At 29.3% G+C, this 21,716-nt stretch overlaps 1 long non-coding RNA gene across 1 annotated transcript; it reads left to right on the forward strand.

The window, feature by feature from the left end:
• Positions 1-231: 231 nt before the first annotated feature.
• On the forward strand, positions 232-1,757 carry LOC133033923 (uncharacterized). Its single transcript, XR_009685941.1, has 3 exons — positions 232-267; positions 1,004-1,065; positions 1,560-1,757. It is a non-coding gene; the product is annotated as an uncharacterized LOC133033923 (long non-coding RNA).
• The last annotated feature ends 19,959 nt before the right edge of the window (positions 1,758-21,716 follow it).

Below are 21,716 nucleotides of genomic sequence, written 5' to 3' on the forward strand. Positions count from 1 at the left end.
GGAATATTGTGATAAGTTGATAATTTAAGTATTAGGGGTAATTAGGAGTATGTGAGATTTAATGTAATGTCCTAGAAGTAGAAGTTTTTTAGTAGCTAAGAAATAATAATTATTAATAATAAAGTTTTATTATTATTATTATTATTATTATTATTATTATTATTATTATTTTAATAATAATAATCTGATTATATATATATGATAAACATAAAAGGATAACAAAACCTAAACCTTTCTTTCTCTCTCTCGTACATAGCCAAACCCACTGTAAGTCTCATCATCATCATCATCATCATTCATTCTTACTATTTTCTAAAAATTTTACCATTAATTTATGTTTGGAAATTGAGAATTTAGAGCTAGCATAGAATATTTGGGTAAGTCTTCTTTTATTTTGCTATTGGAATTGTATATGTAGTTGAAGTTTATAATTTTTGATGTTGGATTAGATTTTGGGTGTGGTGTGAATAAATTAAAGGATAGTTTAATCATTGAAATCAAAGACATCAATGGAAGTGATCTGAATATTTATATATACGTATATATAGTTAGATATCATGTCTTTTGTGATTGTGAATTTTGTGATTGTGAATGTAAACAAATATATAATTGGTGCAATATTCTCAAATCTATTAATTATTCATGTATTCTTATATGTGTGTATGTGTGTTGTGTGTGTAGAGATAATAGATTGATATAAGAGATATGAAATGTTATCATATCTAGTTTTTAAAACCATTATTTATTTATTTATTTTTAGAAAAGTAATTTTCGTATTTTTGCCATAACTTTTCACTTGGGTGTCAGTTTTGGACGTTCTATATACCGTTTCGAAGCTTGTGATGAGCTCAAAAGTATGGTGTATGTCTTAGAGCTAAAATATAAATTTTATTTTAGTGTATTTATACTGCGGGATTTGGTAGAAAATCTTAGATTATCTTACATGAGTGTTAAGTAGTGTTTTGGGATAAACATTTATTGGTTTATCGTTGTTATGACATAGGGCCTGAGATTATCGATCGTTCTCCAAGCAGGTCACCCAACATACCTGATTCAGAACTTGAGGTAAGAAAAGTATAATGTACCACATGGCATGACAAGTTCTGAAATTATTGATTATCTGATTAGGCAATGATAATGTAATGATACTATGGATACAATATATGGTCTCACCTGATTAGGTGATGCAATATATCTGGGGACGTACCAGGCAAAGGTACGGGCGTTAGTGGCATATGATGAGTACCGAGCGTAGGTACGAGATCGTCTGATTAGACGATGCGATATATTAATGTCAAGTTGTGGCACGGGCTCACCTGATTAGGTGTCGCAATGATATTATATATGATATTGCATTATGACACGGGCTTGCCTGATTAGGCAATGCAAATATATGAGCATATATGTTTCTATGCATATGACTGATTATATTACCTACTATTAAATGTTATAGTTTAACCATTTTGTGATAATGAAATGTATAATTAGCTATTTAATGTATCCTTCTTTATTACTTTTCTTGCTGAGTCTGTGTGACTCACGGGTGCTTTGTGGTGCAGGTAAGGGCAAGGCAAAATTAGAACAACCATGAGATGGCGGTCTTCTCCAGCAATGTACATATTGACCCCACCAGCCTGCGTGTTGAGTTGTTTTAGACTGGCTGTGTCTGCTGTATTTTGAATTGTGTTTTGAATTGTTATTGTATATCGTCTTTTGGATAAATCTTTTATAACAGGGATTCCCGGAACTCCTTTTTACTGCCGTTATAATGTCCATTTTTCGTGTTTTATTTTAGTCAAGTTTTTATTATCCTCACAGTTTTTAATAATTAATTAATATATTAGTGTTAAACTAGTTTTATAAAATCACACACGTGGCGCTCCTATAGATTAGGGCGTTACAAACGGTATGAGAAAATTTTTCAAGTTTTACGACCCAGAGCTTCTCGCAGTGAATGGTATAACCGATGAAGAGAAGAGTGAGTCTTTTGACAATGCGGCAAGACAATTGGCTGCTTGGTTATCATTGATGAATAACAACCACCAAATGTTCTTTATTCCTTGGAATATCGGGTAAACACTATTTAATTCTTTAGTGCTAATTGTTCATTTCTATATTATGACTTCAAATTATTTTTATACAATCTTACTTATATTCCAATATAATTTTCTAGTGTGCATTGAATGCTAGAGGTCGTTACGCTAAAGAAAATTATCCATTTAGACCCTATGCGTGGCCGCCCAATTCCCAAAGAAATTACTCAAATGTTATGAAGGTAATAAATTAAGGACTTTTTATGTAACAAATTTTAATTAACTAATGAATTGAAATGCTAATGTAATTTTTCAAACAGTGCATTTAGATATATAGGGGACACACATGAGTTTCTTGGCCCGTGGCAAGGAATTTTACTAGCAAATTGTCCAAGACAACCTAAAAACTAAGAATGTGGTTTTTATATTTTGAAATACATGACTGACATCGTCGCTCGTGCAAACCCTAACCGTTACATACAAGATCATAAAGCTGTAAGTTTTAATTATTGATTATAGTATCTATTATAATAACAAATATATAATACACATATATATATAAACTAATATAAATTTTTACTTTTTTTTTAACAGTTTGTGGATAAGCAGCAATACGATTCAAAAACTGAATTGTTGCCAATACAACGACAGTGGATATATAGAACGGTTGATGGCGGTGATTCACGTTGACGATTGAGGCTGAAAGGGCCAAGAATTTTTCTTCCCTATGTTATTTTTTTAAGATAACTTGTAGTTAGATTTATTAACTTGTTAATACTTGGACTAATTTTACAATGTTTGTGTAATATTTAATTACTTTTATGAAATGAAATTATGTATTTTAGCCAATTTTAAAATTAATTTAAATAACATTTAATGTACCTTTTAAAAAATAAATATGTAATTTAAATTTAAATTATATTAAATAATATATAAATTAATAAATATATAATTTAAATAAAATAAAATAAAAATTGAAATCCGAGTACATATGGCGTCGATTCCTACGCCATATACGCCATATATGGCGTCGATTATTAGCTAGGAATCGATGCCATATATACCCCTATGGCGTCGCTTCCAAGCTAATAATCGGCGCCACAGAGGTATATATGGCGTCGGTTATTTATAATCCTACAGCGTCGCTTTATCAGCGTCGGTAGTAAATTTCGCCAAAATCGACGCTAAAAGGACTAAAAAACCGAATCTAAAAGAGGTTTTGTAGTAGTGAATGTTAATGATAATAATAAAAATATTTATAAAAATCTATTTATGGTAAGTTTACTCATTAATGTACTTGATATAATTTAATTATCAATTTGTATGATTTTATGTAAATATGTTTTGAAATGTATACATTTTCAAATTTTTTTGTAATAAAATTATTTTTATTGTCCACTAATAAAAAAAAGCCCTTAATAAATTACATGTAGCCTATACTAATTTGATCTTATTTTATTTATGAATATATTTGGTTTTCTTATGACACATTAAGTGAGATTAATATTATTTCAAACTTAAATGTAATTATAATTACAATTTAGTTTTTACAATTAATTACTAAATAATTTTTTTTATATGATTACTTACAAATAATTCAATTCGAAAAATATTTTTTTTACTAATGACATAATAGCATGTTGACAACTTAAGTTTATAAAAAATATAGCTACCATAATTATATTTTTAATGTAATTATTTAGTGTAGTCACCTAACTTAAAAATAAGAAAAGTAGTAATTAAAAGAATTCATTAAATGGCAATATAACACAAAGTTTGTGGTACGTTTAGAAAGTTATTATGTAAATGGATTTGAATGTAATTCAAGTTAAGTATTCACATTAGCATGTTTTTTTGAATATATAATTACACGATGAAGTAATTGATCAGTAGTCCAAGTAACACTCTCAATTCTCATGCCCCGTGGGAATTAAGAGTAATTATCAAATAAATGATATGCATTGCAAGTGAATATAGATCAAATAAGTAGTCGAACAAAATTGACACTATAAAAAATAGCTACTTTTAGTGACATTTTTAATTACAATATAAAATTTTTTTAACTAAATGTGACTTTTTAGTCACAATAAAAATTTACTTGTAATTAAAACAATAATCTAAATAATTTTCTATTAAAATATAATATCAAAATTATAAACATATAAATTTTAAAAGTGTGTTTATGTATAGTTTAAAAAAAAATAATAAAATGTGTATGTGTGATATCATAATAATAATGCTTTAAGTTTATTTTAACAATGATTTTGAAGTTTTTAATAATAAAAATGTTTATAAAAACAGAAAAAAAATAATTTTGTGAAATTAAATAAATAAATATTAAACAATTTTAATATTTATAAACAAAATGATTTTTTATTAAGAAATAAATATTTATTATTTATTTTATTTTATTTTGAATAAATATAATTTAATTAATTTTTTATAGAAATATAATATCAAATTATAAACATTAATATATATATATAAAAATTATAAAAGTGTGTTTATTTATAGTCTTAAAAGTACCAAAAAAATTAATAAAATTCAGATGTGTATTTATTATGTTATTCCAATAAATGTTTATAATTATACTAATGTGTTTTATTTTATACATTATTTACACTATCACATATTCTTTAATAAATACAAAACAAATAATTTTATAAACTAAATGAAAAATTAAAATAATTTTTTTATAAAAATATTAGTGTTTCAAATTACATAATATAATGGTATCAATATTTATGTACATAGTATACAATAGTATCAATACATTTATATTTAAATTATACAATTGTATCAATACATAATCATATTGACATTAAAGAATAAATAAATTGATATGATTATGTAATATAGTTGGTCTCTAATAAAAGCACAATATTAAAGAACAACTAAAATATATAATTATATCAATATAAGAAAATTGGAATCTAATAAAAGTAAGATATTGTAATCAATAGTTATTTCTGTCTATATTTTATTAAAAAATTGAAAAAAAAAAAAATCTAACCATATAAAAAAAATATGAAAAAATGGTAATAGATTTTGTTTCACATATTTTGTAATTAATTAATATAAAGTATATAAAAATGTAAAATTCTCATTTATTAATTAGTTTTGTTTAATTTTTAAATTAATTATAGTTGTTAATAGTGATTTTATGACTAATAGAAATGTACGTTATCTGATATAACTATTGAAATTCTTTATATGAGGTTATGTTGTTGTGTTTTAACTTACAAATATTTAAATTGAAAAGAAAAGAAATCATGCACAAGCACAACACCCTTTTGGATAAATATATTTGCAACCCAATTTTCCTATCCAATTATTTTTGTTCAAACAATCCCCTCGAGTGTACGGTTGTGTTTTAATTCCTCACACTACACATATCCATAGATCTTATGTATGTGGTTACATATATATTCAACTCACAACATACAATAATTGAGTCAAACTATTGTTCTCATTATTAATTGTGCTATAAATGCATACAAATAAAAGTCACTCCACAAAATAATTTCTCATGTGCGCAATAAAAACTTGTTTATAGAAGAAAGTACAAATTCTTATAAATGGAATCCCATCCCACAAGTAGGCATGGCAAATTGAAGCTTTTTTGCGGATCGGGTCGGGGCCCCGACCCGACGGGGCAGTCCCGCCCCGACACAATCGGGTCTCTAATCGGGTCTTTGCCCCGCCCCGGTTAAATTTTTTCGGGTCGGGGCTGACCCGATTCGATAATTTAAAAAAAAAAAAAAAAAAAAAAAAAACCAAATTTTACTAAAACCCTAAATCCTTAAACGTTATTTCTAAATTACGTTTATTGATTCTGTTTTTTAATCTGTGATGTAGTAATTTATGGTGTTTGTTCATCGATTCTGTTTATATACATTAAACTTGGATCTCCTTATCTCATGTGATATTATGCACGAGTTCTGTTTTGAAATAATGCCCTTTTGCTTGTAATGTAGTTTTTCGAGTTGACTTTTCCTATTTTCTTTTTCTAATGGAAATTGACATTTTTCTTTTCTTAGCTTATGGTTTTCATAATCTGGATCCTTATAAGTACCATTGAATACTTGCTTTTCTTTTGATTTGTGTATTTAGGTATATGATTTTGAAGAGGGTTAGCTTTGTTTTTTAAATAATTTATGTCCCCATATTGGTGTGACCAAAAGTTTCCCTTTTCTGCTCTTATTTTCCCCAAAATTGTTTTGTTCTTGGAATTTTATGTTTTGTATTGCATGTGGTCTTGTTTTTGCCTTCTACTTTATCTATTTTTTTAGTCTTAGAATTGTATATTTGTTTAATAAGAAATTAAGCTCTGAGGTATAAGTCCCCTTTGACTGTCAAACTTTTCCATGGTTGGTGATTGACACTGTTTATTTTTTGATAGTATTGTTTGTTGCACTTAGTATCTTTGAATCATCTTGCACTTTGGTACTATAGTTTGTGTTTTTATGATGATGAACTGAAAGAAAGAGTCCATGAAGCTAGTTTAATTTACAGTAACAATAAATGATGAAGATGTTGATGTTGATCCAACAATGGTAACTAGTTTAATTTTCGTAATTTATTAAAAAAATTATCAATTTTTATTATTAATATTTTTCTTTGTTTTTTTTTTTCAGGAGCCTTACGTTGTTGATCTTGATGATTAGAAAATATGTTGTTTTATTGTTAGTTTTTATTATTAATGTACTTTGTTATTAGTAATATGAATGTAATTGATATTTCAACTCAAATTATAATTAGGAAATTTGTTCAGAACTTTATTTTTTGGGTATTGTTTAATTTTAATATGAACATCTTTAGAAATTTATTTTTAAGAAAACTAACACGTTTTATTAAAATATTCTACCACATTTTTGTTTGTTTGTTTTGTTTGAAAAGTAGTATATAAATATAATATTATATATGTGACATATCTTCTACCACAAAATATATGCTATAGCCTATAGTGAATTTTGTTGCATGCAATGCATTACTAAATATCTATATAAAGCTAACATATTCTTTTTTCCATCGATTTACATGGTAAAAGTAATTTTTGGATTTACTCGGTTAGTAAAAAATGTTTATTAAGGAATATATAAAAAAAAAAAGAGAATATAAATTTTTTATTAAAAAAACTCCTAATGTGAAATTTGATAAATTTTAAAATAATTATAAAATATAATTAAATACTTTAATTGATTCAATAAAACTTCTTATAAAATTTTAAGAAAATATTTTTCTCTTAACTTATAAAGTCACTTATAAAATAAAATTTGAAGAAGTAAATTTGCAAAAAAAAAAAAAAAAAAAAAAAAAAAAAATCGGGTCAAACCCGACCGAGTTGGGTCGGGTCGGGTCAGACCCAATTAAATTTTCAAGGTAATCGGGGCGGGGCGGGGCAATAGCTTGTCGGGGCGGGGCGGGTCAGAAGCGGGGCGGGGCAGACCCGCCCCATTTGCCATTCCTACCCACAAGCCACTTGAGGCTAGCCCAAGTAGTCATAGGGGGTGCGTGTGTGTTGGAGGTCCTGGGTTCGAGTCCCAGGTTATGCATGTTGTAATATATAAACGCTTAAATCAAAAAAAAAATCCCAACCCACAATTATATAACGAGAATTGTTATTAGATTTTAGTGGTGTTTAATAATACTAGGTGATTCTAGCACGTGCTTCGCTCTTCTTGTTTTATGTTATTTATATTTTAATAAGTAATTTGTGACATAAATATCTAATTTTAACTTAAATAAATACTTAAATTTAATTTTTAGCGGTAATAATACATAAATTATATTTCTAGAACTCTACAGGTACCTAACCATTAAATATTAATTTATTATTCACGTGTCATTTTCTTATTGGTGTATTTAAACTAATTTTTTTAAAAAAAAAATAAAAATTTAATGACTTGGACCAATCAAGAATTGCCACGAGGCAATTTACTTAATATTTAACAGACATGTACATACAAAAGTTTCAAAATTATAAATTTAGGTATTTATTTGCAACTGCAAATTAAATTTACGTATTTATACTACAAATTACTATATTTTAATTTGTTTAGGTGCCGTTTGGTAACACTTTTGTTTTCTAATTTTTTAATCACAAAATGAAAGTAAAATTTCAAAAACGAAAATGCGTTCCGTAACCACTTTTGTTTTTCAATTTTAAAAACGGAAAACAAAAGTGTGTTCTGTAAAGTTTATATTTATTTTCATTTTTTTATTTTATTTAAGTCCGGTCTAGGTCCGGGGTCGAATTCGGATCCGGGTCAGAGGTCGGGTTTAGCACAAGGGTCGTGGTAGAGGATTTGGGTCCATATCTTGTCGGAGTCCAAAATATTAATTAAGAAAAAACCTGTTTAAAAAAATATTGAAAGTGATTTTTTTTTGTTTTTAAAATTTTGATTCTCAATTAAAAAATTAAAAAGCAAAAATAGTTTTATAGAACATGATTTTGAAAAATATTTTCACTTTTCTAATTTTAAAAACAAAAAACTGATTAAAAAAGTGTTACCAAACGCCACCTTAATTTTTATTTTACAAATAATTATAACAAAAATTTATATAATTAAATTTTTACATCTTATTATAATTATAGTACAAGTTGTAAAATATATATTTTATTATTCTATTGGAGATAGAATAGTAAGGGACAAGTATTAAAGTAGATATTGTAGATTGTTTGAACACTCCTTTCTATAATCTAAATTATTTTGAATTAATTTCTTAAAATTTTGCAGAATGTCTTTAACAACTATTATGTACACGACCAATGAAAAAAAATTAGAAGGGGGTACATCAATACATTCTTTTTAGGGAGTGCACCATAGAATAGATTCATACGATATATATTATTAAATTTTTAACCTATAATCATTTAAAAAAAAAAAAAAAAACTAAGAGAAAATTTGTAATACCCTAAACGGGTGTTGTAGTAAAAAGTGTGCTGTCATTTAATAGATACAAGACAAGATAAACTTCTATAAAGAGAAAAGTTTTGAAATATTATTGTTATTGTAATTTTATATTTTTATTATCCCGCTATCGAGATTTTTAAAACTATGAACGAACTTGAGAATTTTAAACGGTCTGTATTGACCAATCGCAAAGTGACATGTCTAGAGGTACTATGCACTACTGGTGTCTAATAGCAATTAATACTCTAGATACCATTACCACACACTCAAAAAAAAAATACCATTACCACACTTTATTTCAAAATAATAATAATAATAATAATAATAATAATAGTTTATGTGTTATTAAAAAAGTGTGTTGTCATTTAATAGATACAAAACAAAATAAAATTCTATAAAGAGAGAAGTTCCAAAATATTAGTATTATTGTAATTTTATAATTTTATTAGGGGTAAAATTGGTATGGTCAGTATAGATACCATTACCACACAGTAGTATTCAAGTAATGTCCTTTGATTTCCCCTGTTTCAGCCTGTGATTTATAAATTACTTCTGCACAAAAAAAAGAAACGGTCTCTCCAACGGTTGGGAATTTAGGTTCTCATTATCTTTGGTAAAATCAAGTCCACCGCAAAGACATTCATAAACTGCTCAACTGTAATTCTTAGCGGATAACCCCAATATAAATATATTAGTTAAAAAATAAAAAATAAATATGTATTTGCAAAGAACACTAATTTTATACTACAATATTACTTCAAAATTAGCAATCACTTACTATTTATTATATCCAATCCAATGTATTATTATATTTCGTTAATATAATAATCATGGCCGGCTATTTAGGTGTACAAACAGTGCTAATGCACAGGGCCCAAAATTTGAAAAGGCCCAATATGATTTTTCGTATTTTTTTTAACTCAACCTTCCATCAATGTGTCATGCTAAATAATAATAATAATAATAATAATAATAATAATAAAAGAGTTTTTCTATGATTTTTTTTCCTTATTTAATGCCTTTTAATTTTTTTCAATAAAATTTGATATTAGTTTGAAGTTGTATTAAAAATAATAACAATTTTAATAAAACTGTTTGAGTTTTTAAGTATTTAATTATGTAAAATATATTTTTGTAATATGATAATATTTAAAAATATTATTTACAAATTGTAATTTTTTTTTGTTAGGCCCTACTTTTTAAAATTAGAACAGGGCCTCTAAAATATTTGAGACGGTACTGATAATAATCTAGTTTATGATAAAACAAAAATAAATTTATAAATATAAATATTTATCCATTTTTATGCTTTAATTTTCCATTACCAATTAATAAAGTGAGAATACGTTTTATTTGTTTAATTATTTATCAAAAAAAATCAGTGAAATAAGTCAATAAAACACAACTTACAACCAATGTTCTCATATAAATTTGTAAATAAATATAACAGTAGCATAAAGGGCAAAATTGAAAAGATAAAATCTATTTATTTATGCATTCTTCAATATAGTTATAGTAAATATATAATAAGAATAAAATTGTCAATTAAATTATAGACACTTAGCATATGAATTTGTAAATAAACATAATAATAACATAAAAGTTTGTAAATAAACATAACAATAGCATAAAAGACAAAATAGAAAAGATAAAATCTATTTATTTATGTATTCTTCAATATAGTTATAGTAGATATACAATAAGGGTAAAATTGTCAATTAAAGTATAAACACTTAGCATATGAATTTGTAAATAAACATAACAATAGCATAAAAGACAAAATAGAAAAAATAAAATCTATTTATTTATGCATTCTTCAATATAGTTATAGTAGATATATAAAAAGGGTAAAATTGTCAATTAAATTATAGACATCAACACCACACTTTTATAATAGTAAGATATAGAAATAGTGATTGGTTATAAATATTCTATAAAAATTATTATATAAAAGTATATAAAACTCGATACTAAATTATACTAATAATAATATAATATATTAAATAATACTACACACCATTAATACTTTTTAGTATTTTACATGTATAATATACATATTGGAGAATTGATTGTACGGACTATGAACTATATGCACTATTTTTGTATCAATATATATAGGGATAGAATTTTGTCCTGTTATTGTATTTTTGGGTATACAATCCGTGATTGTACTGCAGGCGTTAGATTGAGTTTAGTCATTAATCAAATGGTTGTTATTAATTTGTAGTCATTAATCCGTGATATTCATATTTATTATATTGGAAACCGGTTATGTGAAATTAATAAAATATTAATTATTTGGTATTTTTTTTTTAAAAAAATGAAAAGGTGACATGACATGACATGATTGATGTCTGATAATATATTATAATTTTTAATAACACGTCAAATTATATTGTACTTTTTTTAAAAAAAAATATATACTGTAAATCTTAATTTCAACTCTTATTCATTAACTTCTTCAATATATTTTTTATAAATGTTAAAATAGTACTAAAGTTAATAATAAAAAAATTATTAGTGCTATAATAATAAAAAAAACATTATAGTATAAAATTATTTGTTATGTAAAAAAATAAATAATAATTCAAACTATACTTTTAACTATGTATTTTCATAATAATTAATTAAAGTATTGTAAATAAAGTATTCTTTCAAATATTTTTAATACCTATTGATTTTACTTAATTTCAAATTCTATATTTTAATTTTATGTTATAGTTATACTTTAGTTTATATACAATTTTACTTATTACTTATTTGAAATATTAGGATGACTTCAGAGAAGATGAGATTAATTTTAATATCAAGTACTACTATATTGATGAAAAATAAATTAATAAGTAACATAAATAAATTAACAAAAAAAAAATAATATTAAATATTCAAAAATAGGCTTTTATATTATAAGAATACAACTTAAAATAAGTGCAACAAAAATATTTACTTTTGCATGTCTTAAGCATTTTTGATAGGTTAATAAAATTTTTAATGTACTATAACATTTATGTGATGTACTACAATACACTAAACCACGTTCTACGTATGCCAGATTTTGTACTATGAAATTATTTCGCAAAGTCCGCCAAAAATTAAGTTTGAGAAGACAATTTTACCCTTTGATTTGACAAAAGAGGACCATCAATTGTTGTACTTCTGTTCTTGCTCCTGTCAACTTTACCAAAAAATTATACCTTAAATAAATAAATTATTATTATTATAAAAATATAATAAAATAAAAAAAAAATAATTATTAGTCGGTCTTATAAACATAGAACAACCGGTTACTAACTTAATATAATATTAATAAAGTACATAAGTACTATTGCTACAGTACCGCGGGACCAATCCGTGATTCACAAAAAAGGACACAAAATCGACTGCCTATGTATATATATTTGGAATACTTCTTAATGGGTATAACCCATTGATAGGTACTAAATAAATTAAACTAAAAATATTAATTTTAAAAATATTTAACCATTAAATTATGATCTGATGACGAATAAAAAAAAAAATTATATGTTTAATTAAGCTACTTAATTAAAAAAAAAAATGTACGTCTTCTTATACTATATAAAAATATATTTATATAGAAAATATTTAAGTTAAATTCATCTTTTTCTATCTTTTTTGTTAAATAATTTATTTTATTATTATGTTTTTTAGCCGATACAACAACCTCAGTCTATATGATATAATAATAAGAGATTTTTCTAATTAAATACAAAAATTAAGTATAAAAACTTAAATTTTCTTAATAATATTAGCCATTCATGTGTAATACCTATTAAGAGTGCACCCATTTAAAAAAGTCTCTCATGGTTTAAAATTTATTTTGGGTGATATTTTAGGTTATATGTAGATTATTATTGTTTCATTGTAGTATTATTTATTTTTTATGTGGTTGATTAATAAATATTGTCCAATAAATTATAATTTTTTTTTGAAGTGAAAACAAAATACATTTATATATTTTTTTAATTTTTGTCGTGTATTTCATATAAAAAGTATTTTCTTAATTTATTTTATTTCTTATTTAAATTTATTTAAAATTATTAATATATATATATAGTCATGAAACATAAATCTATCTATATATTTATACATAATTGTCAAATATAAACTTATTTATTTATCTATATATCTATAATCTATAAATTTATATAATTGTGAAACATAGAGAGATGATGAACGGTCTCTATAAGCTTCTTCTATAATTATCTTTTTTTTTTTTTGTATTTTTTTAAAAAAATTTTAAGAATCTTGATGATATGACTCTTTAACAACTCTTTGTGAAAAGTCTTACATAGCTTAGAAACGTTTGTGGTATTATAGTGCAAGATATAAATAAATAAATTAGTTTACTACTCGTATTTGTATTAAATTGAGTTACTTATTAAGTATTACACATTGCCTAAATAATTTTATTTAAAAAAAAATATTTGTGAATATATTTTAGGGTAAATTACAGCATAAGTACTTAAAATTTTGAGTTTGTAAGCGGTATATACTCAATGAATTATTTTAGCAGCATAAGTATCCAATATAAAATTATAATTTTTCTCCAGTTTTGAATTTATTAAAATAATATTTAGAAGCAACTGACACTACATGTTTCTGTCCTGATCCAAAGATATGGAATCTGGGCCTTATATTTGCCATGTTTAAGACAATCACAGAGTATAGGATTTACGCCGCTTACAAATTTAAAACTTTAAGTTATGCCATAATATAAAAACAAGGTATACAAACCATCCATACACAACAATTCATCACTTTAAATAAAATACCACAGTTGAGTAGAAACTTAGCTCATTAAACCTTAATTCCTCTAACTCAAATTTAACAGCCCTATTTCTAATCAATTTAAGCTTAAACAAACCTTAAATCAAATCTAAAAACATGTCTAAACTCAATTTATATCTCAGCCCCGAAATCATACAAGCTTAACCCAAAACCTAACTTAAAACTTTGAAGAAATTAAAAGAAAGAGGTGAAGAACTTACCTTAGAGCTAGAACAAACCCTAGACCTTGTTAATTCTACTACAAATTGAAGGATTGGCTTAAGAAGATCAACTTGCAGCAGCGGGCTCCTTAGGGCTCGAAGGGGAGGAAGAGAAGAGAATAGGTTGAATGACTTGTCTCACATTTGTTTTGGCTTTTACTCCTATTTATTCTAATCAATCATCTAAAAATAATAAACTTAATATTAAGATCCTATTTCAGCTTAAATCAAACCATATAAGACAAAAAATCAATCTTAACAAAAGACTAATTTGCCCCTTCAATTAAACACTTAATTAAAATAAAGCTTAAGGGTGTTTTGGTCACTTTCTAACTATCCCGATAAAACCAATAACTCCACTTTCCAAACTAGCCTGGTATATTCCAATATATCTCAAGTTTTATTGTTGTGACATTCCTAACCACTCCGTCAAATCTCCACGGCTGTCGAACCCAAAAATATTTTATTTTTGAAAATGGTATCTACAATACCTCCTCTTAACGCGAATTTTCGTTAACCAAATTTGAGCCTCACAATGATAATTCGACACAGAAAATATAAAAGCTATAGAAAAATAAAATATGAACACTAGATTTTTTACGTGGTTTTGTAGTTAAAATTTTGCATAGTCCACGAGTCAATTTTATTCAGATTTCAGAGTATTTTTTTCAGGGCCTCTTGCATAAGAGGTTTTTCATCCCCCTTTTTTATCTTGTCTGCCACTATTTATAATTGCATAGTGGCAGTTAATTACAAAGTTGACCAAAATACATTTACAACCATTATCCCTAAAATTGTGGGATCTGATTACAAGTCAAGCTAAATAAATGAGGTTTTTACACAACTGTGAATATCCCGCCTTTATTGAGCCGAGATGAACGCGTAATTAAAGATATACAGTAACCCGTGTCTCATAGGGATGCCTCGCCGAGGAGGGAGTCAAGATCACTTTAATTAAAAAGATCTTTTTAATGATTACAAAGGGTATTTTTGTCATGTTCCTCTATTTTTGAAAAGACGCATTCCCTCTGATTTTGGCGGTTGTGAAGTTTCAAGGTATATTAGAATTAAATGATCATCTTTTCTACTTCCGCTTCGAATCACGTCCATTGGATCAAATCTTTTTTGAAATCATTATCATGGGTATAAAATAAGGAAAAGGAACCACCTTTGCACCATTTCAGAAAGTTTGAGAAAAACCCTTAAACTTCTTCACCAATGATCACCATTAAATCCGTTCAAAGACTTGCATGCCATCCTTGTCCCTGACCTTTTTCCTGTGAGTTTCCTCCGACTTCATTTTCTCAAAGCAATCCTTGCTTCGTTCGAAGGTTTGTAAACGAAATTCCCAGGCATTGCCCCAAGCCCTAACTTCAAGTGGTAAGTTACTTTCTCCTTTCTCATGTTTATTACATAGTGTGGATCAGTTACTTGATTCGTTTGTATCGTTATCATCTCATCTGGTTTTGGTAGTCTTTTAGGGTTAAAACCATTCATACTAGGGTTCAGGCAATACGTAGGTTGTTTTAAGATCTCCAACTCATTACCTTCTGGTTTGATAAAATTCTCTCCAGGGATTGGGACTGCTTTTTGCTGGTAGCAATGTCCCACTCTGGTTCAGAAATTTATCGTCCAGAAGCTTTACAGTTTGAGTTTCCTATAGAATGGGCCATCCCATATAAACCTAATCCCTCAAAACCCACCTCCAAATTAGAGCTAAATGATGCTAGGGCTAGGGAACACACAGTGAGAACCCAACAGGAAGATATTTCTAGTCTCTACAGGCGCTTCTTGCAAGAAATATTCGAAGGCAGACGCCGAGTCTTGCGAGAAGTAGCCTGGCCAGAACCACCCAGCGTGTCCTTTATTCCTATGGCAAAGCCTTTATTTTTACCCAACGTCGCAATTGCTTTTGAACCAGGTGACTTCGATTTCGAAATAACCTCCCAAGCCACATACGTCTAAAACTCCTCAGGATCCCAGTGTCACCTTCGAGGCTGAGTTGATAGAATCGAAGGTACGATCTATCTCAGGCTATACTGGCAAGATGCTAAAGACCTATTGAATTGCACTTGGGAAATCATGCCAGGTTAGGTCAGTACGAGAGGGTGAATTCAGTTGCTACCCCCTACACGCTTTGCCAGCAGTAACCCAGGAACCAGCGGTGAGACTAGTACTAGTGGTTCAACCAGTATGAGTGCTTGGAGTCTTGAGCATATTTGTGCACGGGCCATCCTCCTTCTTCGAGACTACTTCAATGATTATATAAATTCCATTGGGGTTGCCCCATTCCAGCTGAATCCCATCTCCTACATGATTCTCACTAGTTTGAAAGTCTTGTACAAAATTATGAATTGGGGTTGTCTCACTCCCGTAGAGATTGAGTATCTTTACTCAGTTAAAGTCGTTCCATCGAGGAAGAACGCTGCAGTGGGCTTCTTCTATCTTGGTACTCATTCTAGCGAGCCAAAAATTATTGTAGACTTGCCAAATAAGGTATCTTTTAAGGATAACTTCTTCTGGACGTCTGGTCTCTCCCCCGTTGGCACAACCACGTTTCGCAAACTTCGTAAGTGATTATCCTCTTCTTATTTACATCAATCTTCCTTTTTCAAGAGCTTGACTAATGTTTTGTTTGTTCTGACAACTCTTATGGTGATACCTATACCTACCCCCGAGATGGTTAGCAGGCACAGGCGCCTGCTGACTCTCCCTTACAGTCTTCGATCATGCAAATTCCTTTTGAACGAAGCTAACTTGTGATCGGCGGGTCTCCTCACTGATAAAGAATACACTTACGATTACAAGGTTCCCAAGTACTCTTCTTGGCAGCAAATAATTGTTCCACCCAAAGACTAGGCTTGGGATCACTTGGCCCAAGCACAATACCTCCAAAGCATTGCCCCTCGGGAATCCGGTGAAGGAGCATCTCGAGGTAATCAATGTGGCTGGTCACTTGTAAAGACCGCTTAGCTTTAATTTGGAAATTAGCAAATAATTAGGATTTAGTTATGGAAATTATTTATTAATTTTGAATTATTTTCTTACGATGATTTATTTTAATTCAGAATGCATTTTATATGTCATATATAGAAATTTCATAATTTTACATGTTTTGTGCCCGGCAACATTAAAACGTGGTGTTTGGCTATTAGAATCACATCCTAGTATTTTAGTATAGCGGAGCAATATAGTTAGACATTAGGAATGTCGGGAATAGTTGGGATTTTATAATTTCCAAAAGTACCGCTAATTGACCTTTTATGATTTTTAGAGTGGGAGAGGCAAAATGGTCATTTTGCTCTTGAGTGTTTTGTCTTTTTGTGGGATGTATTAAATCTGATTTTTAAATTTTAATTAAGTTAATTTTAGTTGAATAAAACATATTGTATTTATCTCATTTTCATAAAATATCAAAATAGAAGAAAAACACATTTTGCTCTCCTTGCTCTCTCTCTCTCTCTCTCTCTCTCTCTCTCTCTCTCTCTCTCTCTCTCTCTCTCTCTCTCTCTCTCTCTCTCTCTCTCTCTCAAGAAATCCCTAGAACCAACTAGGGTTCAATCTTTGTTCTGCAAATTGTTGTGATTTCTAGCAGTTCTTTGTGAATCCAAGCCAAGGTAAGTCTTTAGCAACTTCATTTCTAGTTTCATGGATTTCAAGAAAGTGAATTTTTGCATGTTTTGTGGATTTTGGTTGTTGTAGTTGCTGCTGTTGTTTGATGTTGTTTCTGAAGTTAATTTATGGTCAGAAATAATGTTTAGAGCTGGTTTGGTGGCTGTTTATGAGATTCGTTCAAGGTTTGAGCTTAAGAGCTCAAACTTTGCTCTCCCATGGTAGATTTTGATTATGTGCATGTTGAGGTGTTTTATTGCTTTAGAGATGTTCTATGTGGTCTATAAAACAGGTTTGGAAGGTTTGGTGTGATTTGGGGTTGATTTGAGAGAGTTATGAAATTTTGAAAGTATCCTGCACTAAACCGGAATTCCGGATTAGGGGGACCTGTAGGAACCGAAATTCCGGTTGGTCACCAGGAAACCCCGCAGAACTGGAATTCCGGTTGGTCCTTAGGATACCCCACAGAACCGGAATTCTGGTTGGGAACCAATCTACCGATTCGGGCAATTTTGGGAACCCTAGTTTTTCCCATTTTTGTGATGTTTAGGGTATTGCCATGTTATTATCGATAGGGAAACTTTTAGTTTCAAGTTTAAGTCCCTAGAAAGTGATTTAGCGTGTCACTTACCTATGTTATGATTGATATGATTTAGGGGCCTGTAATCCACCGAGCGGTTGTTCCACTCAGGTTGACCGGCACACATGAATTCGGAAACAAGGTAAGATTAGTATAACAGTATGCATATGTATTTACTGTTGGGTTTTGTACCCTAAATAAAATCTATTTCAATATAATCAGATTTACTAATTAATAAAGATCAGAAATCGCATTCTATGTTGCATGGTTCACATGATTTATTTCACGATTGTATTTAATGTATAAATTCTATTAAGTCCAGAACATATGTATTTGATAATGATTATAGTGTTGTCAGCACAGTGGAATATAATCCTGATTATATGTTCGAAAAGTTTAATTCCCTGATTTGTCAGTTCACTGGATTTAGACTGGCATGATAATCAGCGATAGGTATACTTACACCTTGGATAAGTGTTATGTCCTTTCCAGGGCATTGGCAAAGTTTACCAGTATCAGATGTATGGAGTATACATTGGAAGAGACCGATATTAAACTCTGATTAGATATGATAAATTTACCGTAATATCTATTCAATTTAATATCACCTAGTTGATTCTAGATCAACTGATCTTAATCCTGACATGATTAGGTTCGATCTCAAGAGTATTATACATGTTCTTTGATTTGTTAGTTAAGCCTACTTTTTGGTCAGGGTGATACGTACATTTTGGGAACATGATAGTATAATTGAGTGGGAGCGCTAAACATAGATATGGAATCTATAGCTTCTATAGGTATTTAGAAGTGAAACGATGATTTTCTTCGAGCTTGGCTGAATAGAGATAAATAATTGAGATCTCATTTTAGTGATTATATTATTTTACTAAAATATCATTTATAGGTGGTCAAGTGTTTTAAGGATAAAATACATTGAAAGGGTGTAGCGATAATTTTATCCTTATGCAATGTAGATCATCTATAGAGGATCATTGATTATTGGGATTATAATAATGGATAATTAATAGCGTATCTATATCGTGGAACATATAGAGCATTCTATGTAACTGAGTGTGCAATTCCGAGTTCTATGAGCGGATGCAATGAGGACCTAATAAGTTAGTGGATTTACTTGGTAAATTCTAGATCAGCTTATTGAAAGCTCGGTTATATAGGCCCATGGTCCCCATACTAGTTGACACCATACTGCTTGTAAGACTCAGTTAATTGATTTTAGTTAATCAATTATAATTCTATAATTAGACTATGTCTAGTTTATGAATTTTCACTAAGCAAGGGCTTAAATGTGAAGAAAAGAGATCCTAGGTCTTATTTATTAATTAAGAGACTTTATTAAGCTAATTAATAAATATATTAAATGACAATATTATTTAATAATTGATTTTTAGTTAATAAATAATTGGAATTGACATTTAAGTGGTTAAATTAGAAAATTGGCATTTTTGAGAAAATAAGATGGAAAAATGACAAAATGGCAAAATTGCAAAGTGGGCCCATTATCCGACCCATGGTCGACCACTATGCATAGATTTTACCATTTATTTTTCTATTATTTTAATGCTAATGAAGTCTAACCTAAACCTAGGTGGTTACCTATAAATAGATAGTGATGGCTCACACTTATTGATTGATGAAATTTTACTTTCAGAAAATTTTTCCTCAGCCTTCTTTCTATTAAGCTGAAACCACATTCTCTTTTTTCTTCTTCATAATTTCAAACCTTGAGTAATAGAGTGAGTGCCCACACACATCAAGTGGTATCTCAATCATAGTGTGTAAGACTGTGAAGAATCCAATCAACAAGAAGGAGAATCGCGCTCAAGAAGGAGAGAAAGAGATCCAGGTTCAGATCTTGATAATGCTCTGCTACGGAAAGGAATCAAGGGCTAGAGATCTGAACGGAAGGAGTCCTTATATTCCGCTGCAATCAATGTAAGGTTTCTTAAACTTTATATGTGTTTATTTACATTGTTTTAGAAATTTATATTAGGATGTTAAACAACATACATGGTAGTAAATCTAGATCCTGGTAAAATAATTCCAACATTTACATGTTTAGTGTGCATGTTAGTTAAGCCTGTTAGATTACATTAGATATGTATGTTGGCTTTTGTACTATTCGACAGTATCACATCGGTATGTTTAGAGTATGACTAGCATACCGAGTATAGGCTGATATTATGGTCGATAGTACCGTACTACTTGACAGTATCACATCGGTACAACTAGAGTATGACTAGCGTGCCGAGTATAGGCTGATATCATGGTCAATAGTACTATCGTACGAACGTTCTAGACTCAGCACCGTGCAGGTCACGGGGATAGGATTATGACTGGGGTATGGGCGTCCGATCATAATCTAGGTTATTATTATGTTATTGTTTATGCTTTTCTTACTGAATCTATTGACTCACAGTGCTATTTTCATGTGTTGGTAAAGGCAAGGCTAAAGCTGAGGAGCCGTGAGAGCGAGCACGTGAAGATTTTACATGTCGGGGTGGTTAGGCTTGGAGCGTACGATCTTTGGGACATTAGGGCTTTCGTTGTTTGGTCGCTAGGCGACAAATATTTTGTATATGAGTAGTAAAATTTTGTAAATGTATTTTGTAAACAAGATCCCGAGATTTTATAAATGTATTATTTTAAGTTTATAATTAAATAAGCAAATTTTAATTAATTACGATTTTTCGATAACCTAGTTGATTAGCAACGAGCTGCACAGTAAGTTAAAAATCACGCTAACATGCCTAATTTAGTTAGGGTGTTACACCTACTGTACTTAGGGCTGAGCGTAATACATTAGTTACCTTCCAAGACTCTCATCTTAATTTTCATACTTGGAATTCCATTCTCGTGGACCGCATTGCTCATAAGTTTGACAGTTGGTACCCTAGATTCCACGTCAAGATTAATTTCCACGAGTCATTTTATGATATAGCCGAGCAATATAGTACTATGGAAGATAGGGCAGGTCACATAGATGCGAGCTGGGATTTAGAACCAATCGAGCCTTTTTATATATTCAAAATTACAGGTTGTAGGGACTTTAGCGAATATTATGGTCCTTCTACCCCTTCATCTAGTGATAGCTTGCCTTCTAGTGATTTTGGTAAATCCCTTAGGTGGAAAATTATACTCCTCCCCTTTTTAATCGGTTTTTATAGTGGTTGTAACACCTCGTCTTATTTTGCAGACATGGGTTATGAAGACATCCAACCCTGGAGTTCCTACTGCCGCTAAGGTGGTTCCTCCCAAGAAGCAAAGGAAAACCACTGCTCAAAAGAAGAAGTTACCGAGCGAGCCTATTGATCTCGAGGTTTCAAACAACGAGATCCAAGAGCAAGTTCCTCATTCAGTTGTTCCCAACGCCAATGCCCCTCATCCCGAGGCGACTCCCGCTACTGCTTCTCCGAGTCAGGCCATCAAGAGCTTGTCGGTCGCAGCTGGAGAAGCTGGGTCTAAATTTTCCCAGGCATACGGGGTCGCCTGTTGGCGCAAACTTCAAACTCTCCTTCCCCTAGATTGGGATTTTCTCAATCTTAGG

This window comes from Cannabis sativa, chromosome 2 (assembly GCF_029168945.1).
Source record: "Cannabis sativa cultivar Pink pepper isolate KNU-18-1 chromosome 2, ASM2916894v1, whole genome shotgun sequence".
NCBI classification, from domain to species: domain Eukaryota; kingdom Viridiplantae; phylum Streptophyta; class Magnoliopsida; order Rosales; family Cannabaceae; genus Cannabis; species Cannabis sativa.